Genomic DNA, 20,831 nt, shown 5'->3' on the forward strand with positions numbered 1-20,831 from the left:
CAATCAATCACTTCATGTATCAATGTAGATGAAGGCGTGGTAAAGAAAGCTCTAGATCAGACAGCTTGACATGACAAGTGAAACATTGAAGATCGAACATAATAGTCTATACATTGTGATTCTGTGATATATACGTATATCTATATATATAGAAAGAGAGCTCTTCGCGCTTTTTTTTCTAGGTTGTCACAATCTCTTAAAAATACTTCTTGACGAAGACACAGGCATCATTACAACCACCAGTTTTCTAAGCTACTTAACTGGCTTGACAGTGGTCCAATGTTACTCAGTCAGTTGCATTGTGATGCTTACCGTGGAATCACGGTTTTGATTACAGACGTCTGCGGCTGCAATCAATACGGGACTGGATACACAAAAGCCATTTGCACCGTGTTTAGGGTGACATAAAGTAACGCCATCGGTCCAATATTATTACCGAGCCTCTCAATACATGGTGTCCTTCTCAACTAACTATGTGTGTTCTGAGATTTGGAACGTTAAAGAACTTTTTTTTTTGCATCGTCGAAACATTCGAAATTGCTATCAATACCATCAAGTCGCACTCTTCGAGCGCAGTTTTGAAAAGGTTTTAGTCTAAGGTTTTAGTCTATCGAGGTTTTAGTCTAAGCCTCACGTTTTCTACTGCGTACGCTCAGATCTTGAACCAGTAATAATGTTCTTCCGTGAGCGAGACCAAGGGTCATCATTGGGTCTTTAATAGTGTTATATCACTGATTTCTTGATCTATTCACTGCAGTTTTTTTTTAAATAACGACTCACAGTGAGAGCCTTGCAAGCATAGCCGTCCTTTCATTGGATGGTCGTTCCATCGAATGGAAGACCGACGTCAGCATGTAATATGCAAGAAGAGTCACTCACAAATGCACACGCAATCTTGATTATTGCTTATTCCTCTTACCTTTTGGCACCCCGCTTTGACGGCATTTTCCCCGAGACCATTTGTTCAGCGCACAATCACCACGCCCGATTTCGTTCGTTATCTTTTCTTTTTTTGTCGTTGTTGTTGTATGTTTGTTCCCTACATTTCCATACCTATCCTGCAGGCGGAACCAAAATAACAGCTCCTCTCATTGACTGCCGGAATACAAATGGATCCGTAAATGCGTGCTCGACGAAAACAGGTGCTCTTGCGTCCCGAGCATAATTCCGTTCAGTACTGGCTGTCACTCACTGCACGGCTTGTGCACACTGACCAGTTCTCTAGCTGCTATACTCACTGCACTGCTATACTCCCTGCCTCTGCAATCTACCCATGCGACAACTGTTATTGCATTGTGCTCTTGTGCAGAAGTACGGCACCTCACAGAACAGCTGCACTAAACAAACATTAGTTCAACGACAGTTAAGCTTGCAGAGATGGCACAAGTAAAGAGCAACGCACAACGCGAGCTGGTAAAGATTTCAGTCTCAATTCTCACTAGCGATTGAACGATGCTGTCTGCTAACCACGTAACTCGATTCGCTACCATGTGCTGCTACGCATGGAAACGGCAGTTCCTGACGCCATGTAATCTTATCGTTATCTGTTTGTGCCAATAAGCGAAAAAAATGTGGTTACGTTACCCAATCTTGGTAGGTAATATCTTCAGAAGAAAGTAGTTGGGTACCACGTAAGGCGAGGAAGTGAGCGTCGCAGTTTCGTTGCACAACACAAGGTAGAACTTTCGCATCGCTGCTTTGGGAGAGCTCACACGGACAGCCACTAATGCACGTGCTGCTTCGAAGCTCTCATTTCCATCGGTAGATGCCGACGTTACACGCAAGAAGAATGATTGAGGCGTACCGGAGACAGGGTGCCACCGATGGTTGATTGTGGCTGCCTACTGTCGGCGTCTTGGAGTTTTTCCCCCGATTTATTTTTTTCTTTCTTATTTATTTGTGAAATCGTTCCTTGCTTTCTATTTGCTTTGTTGTGCACTTTTCTCCGATCAGAATTGTTTTTATATCTAGTGCGATGAAGACAATAGAAACTTGTGAACGGCGAGCGTGTGATGGTGAGGCGCGTAGATGTCGCTTCTCGAATTGTGTAAGCGAAATTGAGCATTATACATAAGTGGAAGCACGAAAAGCCTTCCACAATAAAAAAAAAAGCTTTCGAATATGGGAGCACTCTTTCGTATACTGTTTCTTGAATTTCTCATAACTGCGCTTTGTATTATAACTTTACTACTGACAACTGAAACTGTTCGCAATAAACAGACATGCAATTGATTGATTTGTGGAATTTAACGTCCCGAAACCACCATATGATTATGAGAGACGCCGTAGTGGAGGGCTCCGGAAATTTCGACCACCTGGGGTTCTTTAACGTGCACCCAAATCTGAGCACACGGGCCTACAACATTTCCGCCTCCATCGGAAATGCAGACATGCAATGGGCTGCCTGATGCCACGGAGATCTGAATTATACATTCCTTCGCTAAACACTGTCGCCAATTGTATCTCGAGATCTCCGAATGCAATTATTCAATTACGGTAGTTCTGTGTAACCACACCCGTCTCAACGAGAAGGCGTTCGCAGCAGGATTTATCTCACAGTGGGGTACACAAATGCAGGCTAATGACTGATATATCTCGAAAAAACAGCAGCAACGACAACAATAAAGCAGTAACAACAGATGGCTGTATTTTTGTTGCCAAATGTTAACTTGAAAGCATGGTTTGTTTTTTTTTAAAGCGCGTGCGTGTGACATCGCCATGGTACTTAACGTTATTCAACGAGCATCTTTAAGATGGTCGGCTACACCTGTGATATAAGTGTATCAATGCGCTAATATTAACGGCCATGTGATCACGACCTATTCAAAACAGGCCTGAACCTCTCGTGATCTATGCTGATTGCAGTGCAAGGCTTTGTATGAAAGGCATGAGATCAGGTATATATGATGAATGGAAATTACGGTAGTCAACGCCTAGCTGCTCGCGATGTTTCAACCGCATATTCTTTGTCACTGCTAAGTGACTTTGCTCTGATCAAGATTTTGCTCTTGTCGTCTAAACCCCGACGATTGCCTGAAATAAAGAAATCATACTTTTATTAATAATGTCAACGTGCTTTAAATGGAAAGTTCAGTTTTTTTATAAGAACAAAATTTACGCAGCCGTGACGCCGCTCTAAAGGGCAGACAAAATTTTGCGAGCTTCAAAACGGGCACATAATTTCTAAACTCGGATTTCAATATTCACGAACTCACCACCCTCTTTCCCCAACCCCAGAGAAGGGTGGAATACCAGATACTGTTTTCCAGTTAGCCTCCCTGTCTTCCTTTTCACTTTATCTCTCCCTTACTATACACCTCTTCTGTGACCACCAGCCTAAATGTGCAATCCGCACATAAACAAGAAAATGGGTACTAAGTTCTCTATATGCACGTAATACTGCATATCCACCTATTTTACTTACTCAAGTGTGTTCTATCATGCTAGCTTTTTTTAAAAGTAATCTTAAGTTGTTTAGTACTTTGCTTTCATCCACGAAATAGCATGAGGAATCGCATTGAGTCTTGCAGGTAAGCGTCTCTTTTCTAAGTTACTGTTTTTCTATTACTCTGTTTCACATTTATAAAAAAAGCACAGCATATATCCACGGAGTGAATGATGATGAGTGGGGCGAAGCGTCCGTCAGCCCGTCCATGCTTCCGTGCATCCGTTCGTTCTTGCTTCCGTCCATCCGCGCGACCATCCGTGCGTCCATCCATGCGTCCGTCCGTCTATCCGTGCGTTCATCCATCCGTCCGTACGTCCGCGCGTGCGCCCATCTGACCGCCCGTCTTCTAGTCTATCTGTTCGTGCGTCCGTGCGTCAATCTAGTGAACACTCAAAGTTCCGTCATCTCGCATCTCGCATCCCATGTTGCACATACCCGCTCAGCGCATCCGTCCATCCGTTCGTCCGTCTGCTAGTCTGTCTGTCCGTCCGTTCATGCGTCCGTCCGTGCGTCCATCTAGTGAACACTCCGAGTACTGCCATCTCCCATCTCGCATCGCCTGTGGCACATACCCGCTCTAGAGTGGGTGCGTGCCACTGGTGGCTACGTACAACAACGGATGATGTACAGACGCACGCCTTAAGGAGCATCGCCCCTAAAATAAAAACTAAAATTGAAACGAGCCACTCAACAAGATTGCTCGTACGCAGGTTGCCTTCCCACCGATACGGTTTTTAAGGGAGATGAAATCGTGAACAGCATAAGCTGCTACGCATGAAAATAGCTGAAGAGAACATATACTTTTAGTTGCTTAAAAAGTAAGAATTCTGAAAAAAAAGAACGACAAGTTCACTCTATACCAGCTCAATTCTGAAACGTGAGCTTCATAAAATGTGACATTAATTCATAAGGTTACGTCGATGCGAAAAGGCGAACCGAAATTAAAAAAAAAGAAGCAATGTTGAAATCGCGGAACCGGAGAATAAAGCGGGATTGTAGACGCATATAGTAAAACACTTCTTTTAGAGATATATATCAAGAAAATAATCGCGAAGGCGGTATATTTTCTCACGTTGAGTACCGTTTTAAAGGTTGTGGGAAAAACAGCTGGCATATGTGAGACCACTTTGATCAAAATATTCACGCTTCACAAGTAGGAAACGATGATAGAACAGGCAGGATAAAGCTCCATAAAAAATATGACAAGAGGCGCAAGACAAAGACAAACATAAAATGCATCGGAATGTTCAATTTCGGAGAGTCCTGAAAGCGATTCTACATTGTGGTGGGCGAGGCGTGGATTTATAGTATTCAGAGGTCGTGGCGTCCGGACTCGGTACGGCGTCGTTGGCGGGAACAGTCTTGAAGCAGCAGCTTTCCCTATTTCCACCTCAATATTGTTTCCCTCGCACGTCCTCACTTCTTTTACCGGTTCAGACTTGAGCGTGAAATAAAAGGAGCGAAGATCATAAACAGGGAGAAAACAATATCTGTACATTTATAATACAAAAAAAAGAAACACTGCATGGGAAGTCTGGCTTGACTTATGCGTTTTTTTCCCCTCTAGCAGACGATCGCATTAAAAAAGCGAGAAGCCTAAAATCATCCAAGCTGGTGCCGAAAAAAAAAAGGAGAATGCGTATCGAAGATTTGAGAAGAGCGGACTCGGCTGCATGAAAAGTAGACGGAGTACAAAACGTGAAGTCGGATAAAAATATTACGCCATTCTCGCCTGTGTCGGCTGTCGTCAAGGAAAGCATTGGCTATGTGCTTACAAGCTAGGTACCGTACTCTCAACCCGTAAACATTATTAATAACACACTACCCGTTGTCGATCGTCTTCATCGCAGTTTTCTCGTGCCTTCGGTGTGCGCGCAGCTCTCTCGGCTAACTCGCTACAAGAACGATGTTAATCGCTCTAGAGTGCCCGTGGATGTACTACGCGTGACTGAAGTAACTGTGTAACGCGTAACTAAGCGTAAATTATGCCTTCAAATTTACTTCGCTTAGCGTGAATCCGTCTTTCTTTAGGAAGGCGTATGAACATACAGGAAAAAGGAAAGGGCGTCCGCCATCGCATATGCATATTTCGTGAACATCGCTTTTTTTTTCTTCAATTGAGCATTCACAAATCTTTCTGTTGTATATGAATAATTGATGATTGATTGATATGTGGGGTTTAACGCCCCAAAACTACCATATGATTATGAGAGACGCCGTAGTATAGGGCTCTCGAAATTTCGACCCCCTGGGGTTCTGTAACGTGCACCCAAATCTGAGCAGACGGGCCTACAAAATTTCTGTTGCTTGGTGAGGCATGAAAATAAAAGGACAGGATATCCCAGTATGCATAAGTATTCAAAAGAGCTTTTACCGTTACAAGAAGCCACACAGAAAAGACGCACCTTAGAAACACGTCTACTCCCTTAAATCCTCACACTGTCGCTTAAAGATTCTAGATAATCATTTACGAATGCACGGTACTTGAGATATTTTTCGCTCTGATGCGACATTGTTGCGTCGCACATGGTTCTACATGTTACGTATGCGATAGTGTCAAAGCTTACTTAATTGTTCCAATCAGTGATCACTCATTCACCGTTATGCAATTCTAGCGCAAGCTCAGAAACTGTACGTTACGTTTTTCTCCGGACAGCAAAAAGTCACAGGGTTCCTTACGCATTCGCTTAAGACGATTCTAACGTGAAATATGTCGTATTGATGAGCGCCTTCGGATACCGGTCTGTCGCATGCTGTCGTCGTTGCTTGGCGTCACGCTCAATGTGTAGAACACTGAGCGCGCATGCTCGCGTCAAGGATATGTCTTCCTCCTCTTGTTCTTCGAAGGCCCTGACAGTTGACTCTTATCGTCAGTGAAAGACGAAAACAAACAAGCGCACATGGCTTAACGCCGAAAATCCCACGTACAAACATGAAAGACAAAGAGGAAGCCAGCGCGAAATAGATAGAAAGAGAATAGAAATAGAAATAGAAAAGAGAGATAGAAAAAGAGAATAGAGAATAGAAAGAACTACGAACGAAAATAGAACGATAAAAAAAGTGGAAAAAATAGAAAGAAATACACAGAAATAAAAACAGAAAAAGGGGGAAAGTAGAGAAGGAACGAAAGAGGAGGAAAACAAAAAAAATACAGAAGCAATTGATTGATATGTGGGGTTTAACGTCCCAAAACTATCATATGATTATGACAGACGCCGTAGTGGAGGGCTCCGGAAATGTCGACCACCTGGGGTTCTTTAACGTGCACCCAAATCTGAGCACACGGGCCTACAACATTTCTGCCTCCATCGGAAATGCAGCCGCCGCAGCCGGTATTCGATCCCGCAACCTGCTCGTCAGCAGCTGAGTACCTTAGCCACTAGACCACCGCGGCGGGGCAAAATACAGAAACAAAACAAACGAGGCCGCTCAGTTACGCACTTCCTTCAAGCTTGAAACCCCTATAGTGCGAAAATGCCTCAAATTATCTTCTCGGTCGATCTATTGAACCCTCGTTTTTCCATCCAAAAGGTTTGAGCGCTTCGTCTGGTTTTGCTATGCCTCCGTGATCGGCTCACCTCCGACCGAGATTTGACGTCATTTGATGACGTTATCGCATGTTGTCACGTTACGTGACGTCCTGGTGACGTCATAAGCGATGACGATTTTTCGCGTCACTCGTGTCGACGCCATGGATGATCGAATTTCACGCTCCACGAAGTATCCTATGCTTTCTTCGTAATATATCGACTCAATCCAAGGCCGCTTTCAGGGATTAAAATTCTTGGACCGTGAACGTATCATTCGAAGTCGCTGCCGTGTCCGTGGAAGTTGCTGTTTGCACAGAGTTTCCTAAAATTAACAAGCAGGCAACTGCGATCGTTCAGCCACCATAGGAATGATCGGTAGTACACGGATTTGCCTAGTATTTGTGCTTGCGGTCTTCGAACGCACTCGCGGTTTTGTTTATTGCAGTGTTTTGGTGTCGTTTCGATTAAACTAACTGATCGTTTTGAACTTCGTGACCCAGTTTGAATTGGTGAGCCTAAAACGTTAAGGTTGTGAAGCGTATACCTGCTGAACATTTGCTGATTTTTGTTTCATGACCAAGCAGTTCCATGTGACGCGAAGCCAAATGGACCCAGAAGAACGAAGACTAGGCAAATCCATGTACTACCCATCTTTACCATGCTCGATGAAGCGGCATGCTTTGCAGCTCCCGTAAACACTAGCGCCAGAGTTTCCCCTAGTGTATCTATAGTAGGCTTGATGGCTACCGGTGATAATAAAACAGGGCATACTGCATCAAGTCAACAGGTCCTTGTGGTAGTCTGTATGCCTGCTACGTACCGTCAAGTGCGCACAACATACCTCTGTTTATTCTGTCTTCTTTCTTTACTTACTTTTTATTTTATTGTTAGGCACCAAACCAGACGTACGTGTAGGTATGCTTATTTCCTGGTAAAGTGGTTCGGTTAACACAGCGGTCTTTGTCGTCGGTGGGCGCGGCAGCTGCACTTTGAGAAATGCAGGCTAACAAATGCTCCTTTCTTGCGTTGTTGCTTCTGACGCGACAAAACAGACGACAATGCAGCTGCTATCCCCCTGACAATGAACTCTCGTGTCCGGTTTCTCACTGCAATGTGGTTCGATTACTAATATCACGGTATTCTGACTGCACTGGCCAGATTCTTGAATAAGGCATCTCTGCGATGGCTCGATCTTTCTCGTCGCATCGGCTTTGTGGCGCGATGAGGCTGAAGAAGATGAAAACAAGATGCAACCAGCTATTTGAAAGTAAAATTTGTAATAAGCAGCTTCACATTGGAAGTAGAAGGCGTACGCAGGATGAATAGATTTGCAGTATTCGGAGACCAGGTAGTTGCTTTCTCTATACAAGCAGACATGGAGAAGCGTTGAAAAACAAGCAGGCAGGGACATAATAAACGTTGTGAGCAATTCTTCCGTGAATAAACGCTTGCAAGCTCACCCTTTCAGTATTGTAGACGAATTCTTATTAAGTAAAGAGTGATTTCTCTCTACGTGATGGCCTAAAGCTTCTCTGAAGTGGCATGTCTCATAAATCTCGAATATGTATCACCGTACGTCAAACGCAGGGATTCTACGTGAAACGCAGGGATGTAAGTGAAACGCAGGGATTTGCCTTCGACCACGGCCGTTCATTGCTTCCTCACAAGTATTTTGAAGGAAGGTCCTTCGGCTTCGATACAGTATTTCTCTATTTTGATTGTTCTACAATGCGAGAGTTTACCTGACATGATTGTGATTGATTGATTGTCTGATTGATTGATTGATTGATATGTAGAGTTTAACGTCCCAAAACCACCATATGATTATGAGAGACGCCGTAGTGGAGGGCTCCGGAAATTTCGACCACCTGGAGTTCTTTAACGTGCAACCATATGTGAGCACACGGGCCTACAGCATTTTCACCTTCATCGAAATTGCAGCCGCCACACATGATTGTATCTGAGAAAAACAAAAATGATGAAACGATAGGTCGTAACTGGCCCGTAGAGGTGAATCTTAGTTTTGTCTGGAGGAATTAACATATGCACTTCCCTAAGTACGCGACATGTTCGCGTTTTTAGTTTACACAGAGAGAGGTGGGAGAGAGAGAAAATATATAGAAAAGGTAGGAAGGTCATGCAATGTTCGCTACTAACCTATATTTTCCTCCATTCCGCATTTCGTCTTTCTCATTATTCATACTTTCCTGCCCTCCCCGACATTTTTCCGAGTGGACAGGGTTTACTGATCCCTGGATTCCGGGATGTCGTCCCGTTCACTGCGCGTGATGTCCCGACCGTTGTTTCTCGCTGTACAATGTCGGAAAAAAGCGCGGGGAGCCTCGCGTCTCCGTTACGGCGCATTGCCCCGGCACCTGTGACTGGCATTTTGGATGGGAGCAACGAATCGCGCATCCGAGTCGACGCTTCGGGCTGTCGCCTGTGTTTTGTAGTGTTGCGACTGCTTTCATCAAGCGGGCCTTTTGGGCCGGTGAAATATACGTTCTCCCCCGCGGCTCATGACGTGTGTCTTTCGTTATTTCCCGGTGCGCACTTCCGGAAACTACGTACGAACATAGCGCGGGCGAATTTCATGCGCGGTGAGTTGATTTGAGGTTGTTTAAGAACATCCGTTTACACTGGACACAGAGGCGCGGGAAAGGTTTGTTACACATATGCACTGAAATTCCACAGTGTTAGAGAAAAAAATCACTTCTCTCTCTCTTTTTAGTGAGGACTGATTTCCCACATATATTCCCTTTCGACGTGCAAGTCAGCTGTCTTTCCCGAAAAGTTATAGCTATCTCTCTCTGAAGAGTGACTCTGACATTGTTTTTTTCTTCAAAAGATTGCATGGCGTCTGCACATTTATACTGCAACGCACTTAATGTTGGAACGCAAAGTTCGGCTATGGCGTACTAAAATCGGGTAATGTGCCGTCTTGGCAGCAAATCAGTGGGAAATCGGTGGTCGATTTTGCGATGACGTCACCAGTAGGGCACCTCCATTGAACGGTGTGCCCAGGGTGGGTAATTTCAAAATTACATGGAAAAACTTCCCGCAGTTTTTAAGTAATATAGTCGCATCACACGATTGAAACTGAAAGTATGTGAGAGAATCAAACACATACAACTTATTCTAGTGCAATAATAATATAAATCAAGCCGCTCCTGCATCGTATGAGCTTTCACATTTTTTTCATTCCAGAACAGCGACAAAGGTAGTCTGCTTGCTTACTGTTTTACCTGCAGAAGAGGTTAAAAAAATGCACATCACTTTTCATTCCATGCATATACACATTTGCCTATAGCTGTCACACTAATATAAAATTATGCGATGAAACGAACGAGGCATAGAGCTAATATGCAGACTCTGTATATCAACTCTATGAAACCAGGAGGTCCGGGAGGACAACGTGAACATAATCAGGTGGGTTCCACGACCACCCCTCACCAGCATAAGCCAGAAAAGTAAAAAGTTGTGATGTTAAAAAAAACGTTCCATCATGAATACTGCTATATTTCTTTTTTTATACATTTTACTAATTATTTTTACACAATTGACGACGAGCACGGCAACTACAACTAACGATTTCGGAGGCTTTGTATCTAAGCCTCTCACGAATTACTTCAGAGGGGGGCCTACCGTTCGCGCCACAGTAGTACGATGTGCTCCGTCACTGCAGGCCGTCATCGCAAAAAAGAGCTATGCTTTCGGTGCCAGACGGCACACTGCCCCATTCTAGTACACCGTAGCTCAGCCGCCAAAATTTTTTTCCCTTGCGATGTTACTTCCGGAAAAAAAAAATTAACGAGATCTCTTATGCACTCACATAAACAGTCTGGAAGGCCAAAGCGACCTTCCTTTCCTCTTTGGTCCACTGCCTCTGAGATCGGACTCACCTCTCCCGGTTTCGCACAACCTCCCTGATCGACTCATATTAGACAATCTCCCATAATGACACCATAATGTGATGTTACGCCACGTGACGTTACTTTGACGTCGCAGTCATTATAACCCAGCCATATATGGTGATATGTGACGTCAAGACGTAACGTGGGGACGTCGTCACATCACGTGCTCACTATTTTTTGCACCGCTCACGTAGACGACGCCGAAGAGAGATACCGAAGCGGGACGCCAGTCAATTTTTGCGTTTGATAGGGCATATAAAGACTTTCGCTTTGGAAGAAATGCGTGTCCGAGTAAATAGTGTCGATCGATAAATGCCATTACAGACAATGAAGCCTAAGCACACGTGTTACTAGTCTGAGGCGCTTTCGTAATCGGACGGCAAGTGCGTTCATTTTCGTCTTACTTTGTAGTAATAAACAACAACAACAACAACAACAACAACAGAACAGAACAGAACAGAAGATTTTATTGTGTTAAATGAAGAAGAATACATGTGCATGATATACAGAAAGAGGTCCCATAGTCAGAGACTGCAAGGGGACCTCTTGTACAATGTAGAATTGATAATGATTGTGATGTACATAGCAGGAAGACAGAGCTACAGTAAAATGCAATTGAAACAAATAAAGTAAGAATATACCCTTGTAATATCACAGAAACAAAAAGTAAGAATAACGTGCTAACTTCAATGACAAATGATTACAGAACACAACTCACAATGAACAGGAATCAAACAGGCTAGTTAGTTGACATGATATGATTTTTTAACTTCGATTTAATTTCCTTCAGGGATCGACATACTTTAATGTCGAAAGGCAAACTATTCCAAAAAGAAATTCCGGAAAAATGAATGGTTTGTTTGCCATAATTGGTGCGAACTTTTGGCAGTAGAAAGTTATTGTTAAGGGCAAACCTAGTGACATTGTTATTTGAGAGAATGGTAGTGAAATGTGGAAGTTGGTTATTTATAGTTCTATACATGTAAATACCAAGGTTATATTTAACTAGCTCAGATACAGTTAATATATTGTTTTCGTGAAGTAGTGACTTAGCGTTAGAGAGATATGGGCTTGATGTGAGAATTCTTATTGCTTGGTTTTGAATTGTCTGAACTGAAGTAAGATGAGTGGTGTATGTGTTGCCCCATGAAGTAATACAGTAAGAAATGTGCGAATGAACAAAAGAAAAATACAGTGACATAAGGATTGATGGATTGAAATAAAGACGAGATTTAATCAGTAGTCGAATGCCATACGTCATTTTTTTCCTAATATATGCAACATGTCGGTGATATTTCAAGTTACTGTCGAGTTCAACGCCTAGGAATCTACAGCCGTCGCTCACAGGGATGTCATTGCGCGCAATTATAACAGGAGGGATAGAAGGCAAGGGTTTTTGTGGTGAAGAGAAGACAACAAATTTTGTCTTAGACGTGTTAATTTCTAACATGTTATTACTGCACCACCGATTGAGCTGTGCCAGATCAAAGTTTAGTTTTCCAGTTAAGGATGTAATACTGCTATCAGAGTTAAAAATTGTGGTGTCGTCGGCGTATAATATACAACTGGATGAAGAAAGGCTTTTCGGCAAATCGTTAATATAAAGTAAAAACAAAAGGGGCCCCAGAATGGACCCCTGGGGTACACCAATATTAGTTATTTTGGTTGAAGAATATGCATTAGAAATTACCACCTTCTGTGTCCTGTTGCAGAGATAACTACGCAATAATAGTAATGTTGGGCCAGTTATACCAAATGCTTCAAGTTTATTGAAAAGAATGTGATGATTGATTGAATCAAAGGCTTTAGTTAGGTCGATGAAAACACCGCCCGCATAGTAACCGTTGTCAATAGCCTTTTTTAATTGGTCAGTAAGTGAGATTAGCGCAAGGTCACTGGAGTAGCCAGAACGAAAGCCAAATTGACAAGGTGATAGTATATTAAATTTGTTTAGGTAATTTGTGAGACGTGTACAGATCAGTTTTTCAATTACTTTGCTCAAAAAGGGTAAGATGCAAATGGGGCGGTAGTTATTCAATAACGAAGCATCTCCTTTTTTATGTACGGGGATTATTTTACCCTGCTTCAGTTCATGCGGGAAAACACCTGTTCTAAACATTAAATTCACAATTGAAGAGAATACATTTGATATAAGGTGAGCTACCATTTTTACATGGGAGGGGTGAATGCCGTCAAGGCCAGCACTCGTCATTTTTAGGGCCCCTATAACGCTAATTATTTCATCTGGAGTTGTGGGAAACAGAAAGAACGAATGGGGTAAGCGATCTAAGGCCATTTCATTTAATAAAGGTAGGGTGTGCTCGACGTTAAAGAAGAAGTTTGCAAACTGATCGGCGATGTCAGCTGGATCACTATAAGTGACATCATTATGAAGAACTGTAGCTATTTTTTCCGAACGTGGGTTCCTATTTAAAAAGGAATTAATGATGTCCCATTTTTTCCTCGTACTATTTCCGGCCTCAGTTATCTTTTGCGCATAATACTTTTTTTTAGCTTCCTTAAGCTGGGTGTTTATTAGGTTGCAAAATTTTTTATAGCGAACAAGCAAATTCGTATTAAACGGTTGCCTTTTAGTTTTTTTGTAGAGGTTGTCACGTTTGCGCATTTTTGTTAGTAATCCCCCCGTCAGCCAGGGATTTGCTGGTGATGCGATTATTTTTTTGCATTTTTGCTTATCTGTACAAGATTGAACATGTGATAGGAGCAAAGATGAAAAGAGGGTGAAAGCTTCTTGTGCATCATCTTTAAGATAAACTTCAGACCAGTTAGTGTTAGCAACGGTATCAATATATTTCTGCTTGTCCAATATATCACGAATAAAGGAAGGTGAATCACGTTTTGCAGTGGAATCGAAACGCAGAAATATGGGATAGTGGTCAGTAATATTAATTTCTAGCACTCCAGCGTCTGGTGCCGTGAGTAGATTTGAAAATGCATGATCAATGAGGGACCCATTGCTAATGCTGTTTGGTCTAGTTGGAAGACTGATTAAAGATTCATACCCGAAGCTGTTTAGTGCAGCTAGATAGTTGATTGAGTTAGGTGACAAATCGTCTAGTAAATTAATGTTTATGTCACCCATGATAATAGCATTTTTATTTTCAAGGTAAATAACATTTAGGGAGCGTTGCAAGTTTGTGCAAAATTCAGTAACTGGAGAAGACGGTGAGCGGTATATACAGCCTAATATGAATCTTTTGTTATCTATATTAAGAAAAGTATATTAAGAAAAGTATGCTCAAACTCAAGCCAGACCGATTCACAGGAGAGCGTGTTTAATTCGAGATCAAACCTTCGTTTACAGGAAGCGTTAGAAGATACGTATGTGGCTGCGCCACCATGATTACTTGATAACCTGTGACTGTAATATGACGTATAGGAAGGGAAACCGAACAGATTTCTATCGTCTTCTGATAACCAAGTTTCTGTAACTGCAATTACTGAGAAAGGGTTGGTAAACGTGGAAAGAAGACTTTGAAATTCATCAACATGCTTTCGTAGGCTTCTGGCATTAAAATGAATAAAAGAGCGGGAGTTACTCCCTAAAAACGAGTTTAGTTGCACAGGTGACAGAAGAGCCGACGAGGAAGGCATGGCTGGCGCATGCGCATTAAGTACAATGGGAGCCAATTAGTTTATTTTAGCCAGATCAGCCTCATCGCGTATCCTGTATACTTTACTGTCGGTTGTCTTGCGAGCTTTGATTTGGCAGTTTGTTGTCCACAAAAACATCCATTTTTTCTCTTTCTTTAAAGCCAAAGCCTTAGAAAAGAGAGCCTTGTTCGCAGGGGTCAAATGCTCATTTACGTACACGGGATTGTCAGGTGTCTGTGTCATTTTGATGTCCCTCAGGCAGAGCTTAGCTTGTCGGGCCTTGCTTATGAATTCAGTCTTCTTATCTCTTGAACAAAATCGCGCAAGAAGGTTTTTGTTGCATTCCTTTGCTGTAGGAACACGGTGAACGACGTCAAGGTCAGATGGTGACACCGGGCATCCGATCTTTTCACCCACCGTTTGCAAGATCGCGACACAGTCCTCCCCTTGTGTGCACGGTACGCCTCTGATCTCGACGTTGTTGAGCCGTGAATATTGTTCGATTTCAGCTAGTTTCTTAGACATCATGCGGTTTTCAGACTTCAGTGATTTGTTTTCGGCCATCAAGGCAGCGTTGTCTTGCCTTAATTCCTCAACAATTTTTTCCGTGAATTTTGCACTAACAACAAGGTCATCAACTTCTTTCTTCATTTGCACCACATCGAAACCAGAATGATTTAGCTTTAACAGAATCCTTGCGAACACCGACTCCACTAAAACCTCGGTTTTCAGCTTCTCCTCGAGTTCCTCTAATCTCTTTGCCAGTTCAGCATTCGTTGGCATTTTGGACACAGTTAGAAGACACTCATACAAGCTCAAAATGCAAACAACGGCAGCAGCGACAGCAAATTAGAAAAGAAAGAATCGCAAATGGCGTGAAAACCAACCTGCAGTAAATTATACGGTAATCTCGGTCAGTTGCTCAGTGCGCTGCCGCTGCTGCCAATGACATCCCGTCGACAGTGCCGGTCCTTTATAACGTTGCTTCACGATTCCAGAGCCGCCCAGTGGTGATATCACCGAAAACGCAGCCGCAGTTAGAGCTGCGCAGTCTCCGAAGGCGCCACGAGCAAGGTAGTCCGTGGCAGCAATCAGGGCGTCCGGCGATGAAGCAGCACTTCGGGAAGCAAGCTTGGACGATCGGGCATCGGCCGAAGTAACAACAACAACAACAACAACAACAACAACAACAACAACAACAACAACAACAACAACAACAACAACAACAACAACAATAATAATAATAATAATAATAATAATAATAATAATAATAATAATAATAATAATAATAATAATAATAATAATAATAATAATAATAATAATAATAATGATGATGATGATGATGATGATGATGATGCCTTTTATTTCCTAAGCTAAAGTAGCACATGTTACTAGGCCTACCTAAGCTAACTAGTAGCAGAGCCTGACAGACAGCGAAACCAACCGAACGTATTTCATGGTTGTAGTTCGTTGCATGAGAGAGATAATAGAACAAAAAAATAGAAAATGTGCACAATTCAGTAGAAGCAACAGGGCATCCAAGTTATAGTTATTATCATTATACAATTCTTAAGTAAAGAAAGTAATCAAAAAATGTAAATACAGCTTAATTTCTTAAGCAAAGTACCACACTAGATAATTGCTTAGGAATGATTGTATTGATATTCAGAGGATTGTAAAGTAACTTCTACGGATAGTGTAAACCATTCCTATCAATCGAAGAGGGACGCCTGCTTTCGTCACTGAGTTTATTCATTGGAAACTCAGTCGTTGCTATAAAGCAGCCAATCTCTATTTGCAAGAGGTCCCTAATAATCTTTTCAAGCAACCTCGCAACGTTTAGGGTCCTCCTAGAAAGCTTATTGGGAATATCGAAAAAAGTGTGAAGTGGGAGAATTTCACCGTAATCAACTGTAATCACCACGCTTGCCACCAAAAGCATCCAGTGGCCCTCCCAGGCGATTAGTTGCTAACATTTAAAGAGTGGTTAATGTGTAGACGACACCATGACAGTAACTTACGCAGCGCAATGCGCGCGCGAATTGCGTTCGTCTATTTTCCACCGCATAAGTCGTAGCCGGACTGACCTTAGTGCACTAAGGTTTTCATCATCATCATCATCATCATCATCATCATCATCATCATCATCATCATCATCATCATCAGCCTGACTACGTCCACTGCAGGACAAAGGCTTTTCCCATGTTCCGTACCGGAGTCCTCCACTACGGCGTCTCTCATAATCAAACAGTGGTTTTGGGACATTAAACCCCACAAACCAATCAATCTATTTCCCATGTTCCGCCAGTCAACCCGGTCCTGTGCTTGCTGCTGCCACTTTATACCCGCAAACTTCTTAATCTCATCTGCCCACCTAACCTTCTGTCTCCCCCTAACCCGCTTGCCTTCTCTGGGAATCCAGTCAGTTACCCTTAATGACCAGCGGTTATCCTGTCTACGCCCTACATGCCCGGCCCATGTCCATTTCCTCTTCTTGATTTCAGCTATGATATCCTTAACCCCCGTTTGTTCCCTAATCCACTTTGCTCTCTTCTTGTCTCTTAAGGTTACACCTACCATTTTTCTTTCCATTGATCGCTGCGCAGTCCTCAATTTAAGCTGAACCCTCTTTGTAAGTCTCCAGGTTTCTGCTCCGTAGCTAAGTACCGGCAAGATACAGCTGTTATATACCTTCCTCTTGATGGATAGAGGCAATCTACCTGTCATAATTTGAGAGTGCTTGCCAAATCATGAAAGTATCAAGTACAACAGACAAAATAGAACTGGCAGAGCTTTCAAAGTTGATTAATAGGCGTAAGGTATGCGATGTGAGAAGGTATAATATGGAGAGAATTGAACACGCTCTGAAAAAAAATTACGGCATATTCACGGGGTGAATGATGATGAATGGGCAAAGCTCCGGAGGGATTCATCGGTAAACTGTGAATCTTCCGTGTAATTCGCCCAGTCGATCATCATGTAAAGACGTGAGAAACGCTGTGTGTGTATATACACAAATCAACTTTTATTTGTTCTTAGACGATGGATGGCTTGCGATGTCCCTTCTTTATGACGGCTTTATGGTCTGTGAAATGAAGGGAGAGCGGTTTCTGTATGGGTTGCAGTGGGCAATTTGCAAATACTAGGTCTATGCATGTTCGTCAGATCGTGGTAGGTTTCATATGGTCAAACGATATACGTCTGAGTGCATATCTAGAAGCCATGTGTTGGATAAGCCAATTATTGTCTATGATAGCCACGTTAAAGTCTCCAAGTAGTACAAATGGTCCATTCTTGTATTTGTTCTCATAATTTCGTAACGCAGTGTCTATGAATGTCTTGATGTTCCCGGTCGATATGTGACATCATTCCTATTTTATAAGATCTCGCGTCTTTCATCAACTACAAGTACCGGTTTCTAGTTTATAACATCTTGCATCTTTTCATCATCAGCTACAAGTACCACCATCTAGTAAACACTACAAGAACTAAACGAGAGGTGGCTACATACAGGAGACGGTACCGCCATCTAGTGAACACTGCAAGAACTAAACTAGAGGTGGCTACATACAGGGGACGGTACCGCCATCTAGTGAACACTGCAAGAAGTAAACTAGAGGTGGCTACATACAAGCTACAGGGGACGCACAGCCCACGCCTTAAGGAGCTTCGCCCCTAAAATGGAGGAAGCGTCAAAGCAGTGAAGAGGAAACTTGGGATAGGCAAAAATTGGATGTATGCACTAAGGGACAAAGAAGGCAAAATAACTACCATTATTGATAGGATAGTTAAAATAGCGGAGGAATCTTACAGAGATCTGTACAGTAGCCGGGATAACCACGACTTTAATACTATAAGAACTAGCAGTAACCCAGATGACACCCCACCAGTAATCATAGAAGAAGTCAGAAAAGCTTTGGAGAGCATTCAAAGAGGCAAAGCTGCTGGTGAGGATCAGGTAACATCAGATCTGCTGAAAGATGGAGGACAGATTGTGTTAGAAAAACTAGCCACCCAGTTTACGAGATGTCACCTGATGGGAAGAGTACCAGAGTCTTGGAAGAGCGCTAACATCATCTTAATACATAAAAAAGGAGATGACAAGGACTTGAATAATTACAGGCCGATCAGCTTGCTCTCTGTAGTATACAAGCTATTTACAAAGGTAATTGCTAACAAAGTTAATAAAAAGTTGGAATTCAATCAACCAAAGGAACAAGCAGGATTTCGAACAGGCTACTCAACAATCGACCACATTCATACTATCAATCAGGTAATAGAAAAATGCTCAGAATATAACCAACCACTATACATAGCCTTCATAGATTACGAGAAGGTGTTTGATTCTGTAGAAATATCAGCCGTCATGCAGACACTGCGGAATCATGGCGTCGATGAAGTATATATAAACATCCTGGAAGAAATCTACAGGGGATCAACTGCTACCATAGTGCTTCATAAAAAAAGCAACATAATACCAATCAAGAAGGGTGTAAGGCAGGGGGACACAATCTCCCCAATGCTATTTACCGCGTGCTTAGAGGAGGTTTTCAGAAGCCTAGAATTGGAACAGTTAGGGATAAGAGTTAATGGACAGTACCTTAGTAACCTGCGCTTTGCCGATGACATTGCATTGCTGAGTAACTCAGGGGACGATTTGCAACTCATGATTACGGAGTTAGACAAGGAGAGCAGAAAGGTGGGTCTTAAAATTAATCTGCACAAAACGAAAGTAATGTACAACAACCTCAGAAAAGAGCAGCGCTTCGAGATAGGTAATAGTACGCTTCAAGTTGTAAACGACTATGTCTACTTAGGGCAGGCAATAACCGCGGATCGAAATCACGAGACTGAAGTAACTAGAAGAATGAGAATGGGGTGGAGCACATTTGGCAAGCACTAAGGGTTTATGTTAGGACAATTGTGAGGCGTAACGAAATCGCCATGAAGTGCAGAATGACAAAGCTAACTTTAGGTAATGGGTTTTACGTGCGGAAACTACGAGATAGTTATAATGCGTGCCGTAGCAGGAGAATCAATAATATTGACTTCACGTTGAATGAATGAATGAATAAATGAATGAATGATTGAATGAATGAATGAATGAATGAATGGCTTATCTGGCCAGTTTCCATTTTTCGACGCGACAATATTGTTTTAGTTGATTACACTCATTCATTTCTAGTCCTGCAAAATATTTTTGTTTGTATAAGGATTTTAGCCATTCAGGCTCAAAAAAACAGCTTTGTCAGCCCAAGCAGAGACTCAAAGTGCTCACATATATACACAAAACATTGCGTTGTTAGTGAACAGGCCATCAAAATCGAGAACGCCTATGTCGTTATCACTTTTGAAACACTCGCATTCCAATGCTCGGAATCGACGTTACAGAAGAGGAAAATATTTATATTCCTGTCTCACACTAAATAAACAAAATAATTCTTTTAGCCTTAAGACGTGAGAGCAACGAAAACGTTCTGAGACGTTTTCGGAATAAGATCGCACAACTGGCGAAGAGACATAGTCGTGGGAATTTCAGTGAGCGCTTGTCTTTTTGCTTCGTTACTTCCTCGAAAATCATTTGTTATATCGAAGTTTCGGTGCTTGCCGAGTTTAGTGCGTGTTGCTACGGCTTTTCTACGAAAGTGAAGCCTGCGCACGAGAATAACATTGATTCAAAAGGGGTATTTGGGCTGTATTCTTTCCATCCTACAGCACTCGTGTATTTCGATGCATTGCATGATTAGCGTTAACGTCGTCTACAAGGGAAAAAAAATATCATTCAGATGGGCAGAAACGTCAACACTGGGCTCTTGTATTAATCTTCTGGCATCTGTTTGATCACATTCTCTGTATGTCGGGACGCTGCAATCATTATTGCTATTTTTTTTTTCTGTGGCGGTCGGAGTGCATCCGTTGCGGCTTCAATAAGGACCCATATGATTCCATTTTTAAATAAATAACAAAAAAAACCCCAAAGAGCTTAAAACAGCCGAATAAAAGCAATAATAACGTACCACACGCCCCCACACTGCTACGATATTTATGGTGCTCTCTGTCCGCCCAGAAGATGTGGGCTCGACCCCAGCTGCGGTGGTCGAAATTACCGGAGCTTTCCACAGCCGCGGGCTTCTTAATGATGCCGCATTTATAATAATATTATTAGATAATAAAAACAAAAGAAAGGAAACACATCGGGATGGGATAAGCGTTCACCATTGTGCAATTATCAGTGCAACGCATGCGTATATCAGACACTGTGGCTTTTGATATCGCCAAGCAAAAGTCGCACTTCTCGACCGCTTTAATTGCTCTTCACCCTAT

General features: G+C 42.5%; 1 protein-coding gene across 2 annotated transcripts in view; it reads left to right on the forward strand.

Annotated features, from left to right (window-relative positions):
- Positions 1–20,831, forward strand: part of LOC142817694 (suppressor of lurcher protein 1-like) — a 413,217-nt gene that overhangs the window by 96,692 nt on the left and 295,694 nt on the right. The gene's annotated exons all lie outside the window — the stretch shown is intronic.

This window comes from Rhipicephalus microplus, chromosome 5 (genome assembly GCF_043290135.1).
Source record: "Rhipicephalus microplus isolate Deutch F79 chromosome 5, USDA_Rmic, whole genome shotgun sequence".
Classification (NCBI taxonomy): domain Eukaryota; kingdom Metazoa; phylum Arthropoda; class Arachnida; order Ixodida; family Ixodidae; genus Rhipicephalus; species Rhipicephalus microplus.